Source organism: Morone saxatilis, unplaced genomic scaffold (genome assembly GCF_004916995.1).
Source record: "Morone saxatilis isolate NCDOM2014 unplaced genomic scaffold, NCSU_SB_2.0 Contig5, whole genome shotgun sequence".
NCBI lineage: Eukaryota > Metazoa > Chordata > Actinopteri > Moronidae > Morone > Morone saxatilis.
In genome coordinates, this window is record NW_023340095.1 from 24343127 (window position 1) to 24350981 (window position 7855).

Consider the following 7855-nt stretch of genomic DNA (forward strand, 5'->3'; position numbering starts at 1 on the left):
TTCCAACAAATGTTCAGACTCCGAGAAATCTGCTCATTTTATTCATGCGTAACACTGTATAATCACCTGTCGCTGCACAAATCAATGGCATCAATATACCCTTTCTGTGCATGCGTCAGCGTTGTGCGGAATTGTTCTGCCAAGAACTGTCATACGTTGAACTGTTTTATCCAGTTTTTGAAGCCGACTTTTTAGCATCCACTGTTTACATCCTTTGGTGCTTTTTAACCTCTAGAAAAAGAGAGAAACAACTAAATTAGCAGCAGCCCGGCTTTCGCAAGCCCCTTCGGACCTCTTTTGGTCTTGTCCAACAGCATGGGAGAAACAACCTTTGATTTATTCAGCTGTTTTACCGCGTTTATCGTTAATCAGTTTTTAGTCTTTCCGGTAGAAACCTCCTAACACATGCAACACTGAAGAAATCACGACCTTAGCCGGGGAGAAGACTGACTGCAAAATGACGCAATGCGTAGTTGAAGACAAACATATTGTATCTTTGAGAATTTTTGGTTAGCAAAATAGGTTCCACATGAGCAATTGCTTTCCTATATTTGTAAGTTCTTTTGTTTTTCATAAACGTAATGAGTAATGCAATATAATGTTCTTTGGACTTTTAGAAAAGCTATATTTTCCATCCCTTTTTTAAATATATTGTTTCAAGTTCTCCGATTGTGATGCATAGCCTTACTCACAATATAACGTGCAAAGGCACAGAAGATACAGGTTTATCTGATTTGACAGACCTTACATTTCTTTAGTTTGGATTTACTTTCAGCATCTTTTTGGATAGGGCTCAAAAGAAGCGTTCGGCCACTTTTGGAACTTCCAGCTAGGGTAAAAGTTAGATCTGTGGCAGGAGAAGAAGGGGCCGGTCTGAAGATATAGATTAACTTCATTTACATTAAGGATACCACAATCCGGGAGCGATCCTATTTTGAAATAATGTCTAGTTTTGTGTCTGTAAATCGATCGACTGCCCTACCAACCGTAGCCCATACTTTCCAACGGTGTGGGCACAGGCAAGTGTGTTAAAGAAAAGGAAAGGAGAGGGGATTAGCTCAACTCGCACCATTTGCCCAGGGAGAGGGCCATACTCCCAACCACCAACATGTGTCGAATGGGAAGTAGACAACCTACTGTTAAAAATGTTGGAGAAGTAATGTATGGCGGCCCCAGTGCTAACTCCCCTGCCTTTTACATTCTCAATCAGGTTCACTCTAGTTCATTATACATTGTCAGGGGCACGGAGGAGAGCACGGGGGTGCGGGGCCGGCTAAAAATGAATGGTGGCCAGTTCTTTCTCTTCCTCCCTTTCTACTTTATGTGTAGGCAAAAGCTTTTATAATGAATTTGAAAGGGCGGCACAATCGCATATGGTGGTTTGAAATCAGTCCCAAGCAACTGCTAAGTGAAAGGACGGACGGGGGATGGGGGTCGCGAAAAGGAGACGGGAGCAGAAAAATGGAGAAGCCGAAAAAACAAAATGCGTAACTCACAGAAATGGTGGAATGGATTAAAAAAAACCAAATTAATACCATCTTCATTTTTCCCATGCTGTTTTTTCCTGCCGTTTCTTCATTATATTTTTCCTTTTCTGCCTCTTTCCCTCCTTCCTCTTTGCCTGCCCTCCAAATTTTGCTAATACATACCCCAGTTTCAATCGTCTTACGCAAAAACAAATCCAGACTCTAATATTTTGAGCTGGGCGTTGGCAGTTGAATTTCTCTCGGGGCCGGACGCATTACTTTGTTTCTCTCAAGCTCTGGGACTGTTTGACATGGCGCCCGATTTAGAATTATAAACAAGCAGCCTCCTGATGGTGATGGCTTTGGGCAGCCACTAAATTTTCCCTAATTGTTTGCAGTGTTCGGGAGGCGAGCTAGGAGGCCCGGTGCCGACCCACTGACGGTCACGTAGTTAAAGGAAAAAGGAGGGAGGCGATGGGTTGGAGGAGTAAGGAAAGTAGAAAGCAGAAGAGGCGAGAAGAAGAGTGAGGAGGACGGAGCAGGTTAAAACAGAGAGGACTTAGGGGGAAAAAAAACGGTTTTAAGGAATAAGGGACGTGTTTGGAGGTGTAATTGATGCACTTTCCTTGCTGCAGTTATAGTCATACAACCTGTCAAACACAACGAATGTTAAAAAAACAAAAAGAAAGAGAAAAACTGAGGCAAAAATGGCTGAACCTGCAGGTGACCTGCGTGGGAAAAGTACTCAAGATCCTTTACTTAAAACGGTCCAGCGTAGGTGTTAAACATTTAGGAGGGAATCAATATTTTTTTATTTTTTTATTTTTTTTTTTTTTTTTTTCCTTCTCAGAAATGCAAAAAAATATGCAATATTCATAGCTATGTTTTCATTGATGCTTGACAAGTTACCAGATGGTAGGCTTTTGGGAAATGTATTTTTCTGTCAATCACCTGCATGGAAGCACTGGTTGTAATGTCACCGGTTTGGCCACAAAGAGTTCCACCAGCTTTTGAACCACATGTTTTCTACAGTACTCACACTAGCTGTAGATAGGGGGGTCTTTTGCATGTTTTTCATGGCCAGCACAGTTTCTTCCTGGCATGCTTGGAAGTGGAGGGGTGAGGCCGAAGGGTAGAATCACTTGGTGGCCAATTCTGCAAACAACCCACTGCTAGATGACACTAAATCCAACATTTACCGGACCTCATAGACAAAAGTAGAGCAGGAAGTCCCACAGTGAGTACGAGAGGATTTAAAGCCGAATTACTAAACACCCTCGACCGTCAAACACCTCACTCACATATTACACAAGCTGCAACGCATGCTGCAGCTTGATGAAACTGTGCCTAGGCAATGAAAATAAAAAATGCAAAAGACCCTATTCCTTTATACAGCTTAGTGCATTAATAGCTGACTATGTAAGAAAAAACAGGTGATGGTTCCCCCGTTAGACCGCAGTAATACACTGATAAGGGGGTAAACTCTTTGTTGGGTACCCAAAACGGTGTCTGACATTCATACTAATAATATATAGCTCACCTATGGCCATCAGTGAATTGGATATCTGGACATAAGTTATACGGATAGCATTTTTCAAAAGCCTACATTGGTATTATCCACTTGTCAAGCATCAATTGAAAACAATAAGACTCTTAGGTGTGGTAGCAGCATCTATATATATTACTATGTTTAGGCATGCGCGTCATAGTAGGATCCTCTCATTAAAACATAGTATCACTTTGGACCTTTTTAAGTAAAGGATTCTGGAGTACTCTGTTCTTCCCATTGTCACTTGCAGTGTGCAGCCATTTTGCTTCACTAATGTGTGTGGGTTTGAAGGTTAGACTGAGCCTTTATAACTGCACTATAGGAGAGTGTCAAGAATTTTTGTCACCCCATCTGATTTTACATTCGCTGGGTTTTTTATGATTCTCTCTCGCCTCTCTCTCTTTTTACCTTGCTCCGTAACACAATCTCACTCATGCGATTGTTTACAATCTCTTCTGCGTGTGGCTTTTGTGGTGATTCTGACGCTACTCTACCTATGACACACTCGCCGTAACGCCTCTCTTTTCCTTTTAGAAATGCTGCTTTATTAGCCTGCAACCACAGTCATTGGTGTTCAAGTGTCCCACGGGTTTCCTCTTAGAACCTCGCCTCGTGCCCAGCAATTTGAAACTAACAATTTAGGAGAAATAGGTTAGTGAGCTCCAGCATCAGTATTTCAGGAGGCCTGCTGTAATATAATTATATTTATAGGACAGACAGATTGGAGAGAAAGATGGAAAATAAAAAACACCACAGATTACAAGAAAGATAAGAGTTATGCACAAACTAACAGAAAAGTGATTTTTTCCTTCATTACAATTTATTTTGGTGTTAATGGTGTCTCTTGGTGGCGCATGCCCCCACCCCAGTAAAACACAGAAAAGAGAGGAGAGAGGGAGAGAGATGAGAGAGGAGAGAGAGAGAGAGGGAGAGTGAGGAGTTAGGGGCCCTGGAGGACAAGAGCTCATTAAGGAGAAGATGGAATATTTTCAGTTCTATAATAGTCTTTCATAGTTTTGCGCCGTAATTTTGCCTTGATTTACGTTTAAAAGAAACTTTTTCAGTTTTACTGCAGTGCCACACAGCATTGGCCAGGAGAGGAGAGACGAGAGAAAGAAAGAGAGAGATGGAAGGGGGGGAAAGAGGAGACAGAGAGAAGAAAAAAGAGAGAAATTATTTTCAGAATATTGAATCATAGCCATGAGAAGAGTGGTCTGGCGGTGGGGCTCCAGTGACTTTGTGGGTTTTGGGAGAGCGGGCTGTATTGTGTTGCTCTGGAAGTGACATGTAGTCTCTTCCAAAGTGTTAAATGGTCAGCAGATGGAGAGTAAAAAGGCCAGGGAGGAGACATTGAAGGTGAAAATGGACCAAAAATATACTGTAAGCTTCTACTGACATTAGCTACTAGGTTTGACTTGGTCAGAAAATTAAATTACAAAAAGTTTTTGGCAATGGCGAGAACTGAATGAAAGGTCTGACTTGTACTGTGCAGGAGTAAATTAATGATTAGAATATTTGATCTTAACGGTTTACTTTCAAGCAGAGAGGGGAAATACATATAGTGCCATTAATAGACCACAGTGTTATACAAGCTACATTCAAAGTCTTACTTAAGACAGTTATCAACCTGAATATACTTACACAAGTACTCATGCAAAAGCTATTTTGTTTTTGTGTCAGTCGAGCTTGGAGCTACAATCTAACCATTTGTATATATTGAATACTGGATCATTATATTATGTTTTCATAAGCTAATTATATGTTGTATGTTAAAGGCCACAATTAAGTAGGGATTTATCAGTTGCTTTTTGGAAACAACATGATTAAAGCTGGCCCCTTCTCCCTGTCTCAACAAATGAGGATGAGAAAGAGCAAGAACAGCTTTGCTGAGCGAGCTAAAGGAGGTGAATGAAAGAAGAGGGAGCAGCCATTAGTGGGAACAAAGCAATGAATGTGAGAAATAAAAATGTTATTTTCTGATTTGTCTTCATGGTGGTTACATTTCTACAGCACAAGATTAAATGGCAGACAAACCTCTGCACAACCCTGAGGTTGAGGGAGCCACATTGCCAGATTTTGTGGTAAACGCAGCCAGAAGTGAACACTTTCATCCATATCTGGTTCTTGACCGTGTCTGTGTGTAATGGTACGTTTTTTTAGAGGTCTCGACCTCCACCCCTGTGCACTGCCCAGAGATTGATGCCCAGAAATGAACCCAAAACAGAGATAAATATGGGAAAAAAGCAGAAGGGCAGGGTCTCAGACACCGCAAACACTCTTGGAGTGGGTCATAAGTGATGATTGAGGGGGATTAATTTTTGTACTGAGCCTGTAGGATTCGTTTTTCTGAAAAATTTACTTTCTTCAACTGCAAAGCACTAGTATTATAGGTGTCAACATAAATGTAATGGGAAAGTATAAGAACAGTAACAGTTTAAACTTGATAAAATGAAAGTACTCAAGTAAAATACAGGAAGGACAAAAATGTACTAGTTACATTTCACCAGAAAAGAATGACAGCTCCTAAAAAAACACAAAATACCTTCAGTACGTTTTACATTTTCCTGTGTGGTTGTATGAATTATAAAATGTGGTCCAAGCAAAGGGTTGAAGATGCTTGACGATAAATTGTAAGTGCCTTGAAAAAAAGGTGTGACCTTTGAAAACTGGAGACCAGTTTCATTATGAACAGTCAGCGGTTACTTTTAGCTCTGACCATGAATATTTCCCTAACCTTAAACAAGAGGTTGTTTAACCCAAAACACATCTTTCCTACTGTAACCAAGTAGTTTTATATCCCTAAACCTAACCAAACCTTAACCATGGAGGGTGGCAGGTCATATGAATCATTTTTGTGACAGTCCATGTGCACTTTGGGAAGGCAGCTAACAATCGTTGTCCTGTCGAGTGGGGTGCACAGGAATCAGGAAATTTGGGTCATTTTGTAAGCCAATGACCACTGACTTTTTTTGTCATTTATCTGAAGAGGACGTTGTGGCAGTGACATTCAGGGTGTGGCTGCTTCGAGGGGTAATTGGTCCCTTGGGGGTGTAGAACTACTCCATGACATATGACTAAGGCTTCACTGGGTTTCAGTTTTTAATTCATAATTTACCAAAGGGAGCAGATCAGTTAAATGATTATCACCTGGATTTCCCCCACACACCCAAAAAGTCATGTGTTGCTGCTATTTAAAGAGGACACTGATTACTCACTGACGATGCTCAGAAAATGCTTACAGTTAAGAAAGTGTAGAAAAAAGAGGTCAGACTTTTGCACCATTATTATGGCTTACAGTTATTACTTTAAAGAGCAGTATGTACCATTTAGGATATTCTATTGACAGAATAATAATATAATATATGAAGTATCGTTTTCATTAGTGTACAATCACCTTAATATAGCAATTGTTGTGTTTTTGCTTCCCTTAGAATTAACCTTGGGTCGCTTCCTCGGACTCCGCCATGTTGAACCACCCATGTTTCTTTAAAAAGGAATTTTTTTCCTCTGCGGCTGTAGCAAGTGCCTTGCTCATGGTGGGAACTGTTAGAGTCTCTGTTAAATAATGTTATAAGGGAGATTTGGGTCTCGACCTGGCTCTATTTGGAAAAGTGTCCTGTGAACTTTTGTTATGAATTGACCCTTTATACAAATACAATTTAATGAATTGACATGTTTTTACAGTACTACTAGACTTTCGAGTTTGTGGACCACTGTAGTTTTCTCCTACACCTTCACAGTCCGTTTTCATTTCCAAGGTATCAGACCATGGGTGGTGTTCAGTTAGTTGCAACTTCCACGCTAGGATTTGCTAGTCCACTAAGTAGTCTTAAGCACTCATGTCCAGACTTTTAATTATATATATATTTTAAATCACCCAACTATGGAAGAATTCAGAAGAATTTCTTAATAAATGGAAAAATAATACGTCTCAATGTTAATGCTGGTTTTAAAAAAAAAAGACTGTAACAGCAACACTTTGGTCTACTGAACTTTACAGACTTTTAAACAGACAGACGGCAGAAGGTTGAGGAGCTTACAGTCAGCTAGGGACTGAAAGTGTAAAATAAGTGTGGGAGTGACAATGAGAGGGAAAGCAGTGAGAAGGAGTGGAGGGAAAATGAGATGGAGGGAGGTTGGAGGTGGAGGACACAGAGAGGTGGGCTGGGGGGCTCCTGGCATCAACAGTTCAGGCTGATTTGGATGCGGAGTCATGTTGGCTTGGCAGAGACCCACTTCATTAGTGTCCTGATTGCATTAGAATGAAGGAGAGGAGGAGGAAGGAGGACGGAAGGAAGGGAGGGATATATTAGAATAGTAGGAAGAGGAAGGAAAAGACATTAAAGGGAGAAAGAAGAGTCGTGGCCAGGAGAAGAGGGATGGCTAATGGAAGGATGAGGAGAGTCTTTGGGAGATAAAACTTTGGAGAGCCAACCAGTCCTGTGGTGTTTTGGCTCTGCTCTCTAACATCATCTTAGTGCATGAGGGAGAACAGGCCGCACCGGGTGCATTCGTCGTGTGTGTGGCGACTTGATCAAGAGTCCTTGCATGTCAGCTCAAATAGGTACGAAGATGTAGGTATGTGAATGTGGGAGTGTGGGGTGGGTAGGTTTAGCACATCCCCTCCATGATTTCTCTCTTGTCTGTCTGTCTGTCTCTTCTTCTTACTCTTGTATTTGAATAAGTGTGTGTGGTTGCAATTCATGAGGACTGGATCCATGGTAAGGGAGTACATGAGTCACGGCACATTTCCCTTTTTTTGTAAAATAATGTTTCTTTGATGAAAAACTGTATACACGTAATGTTACTGAGGCTAGCTGGGAGTGTGTGTGTGTGTGTG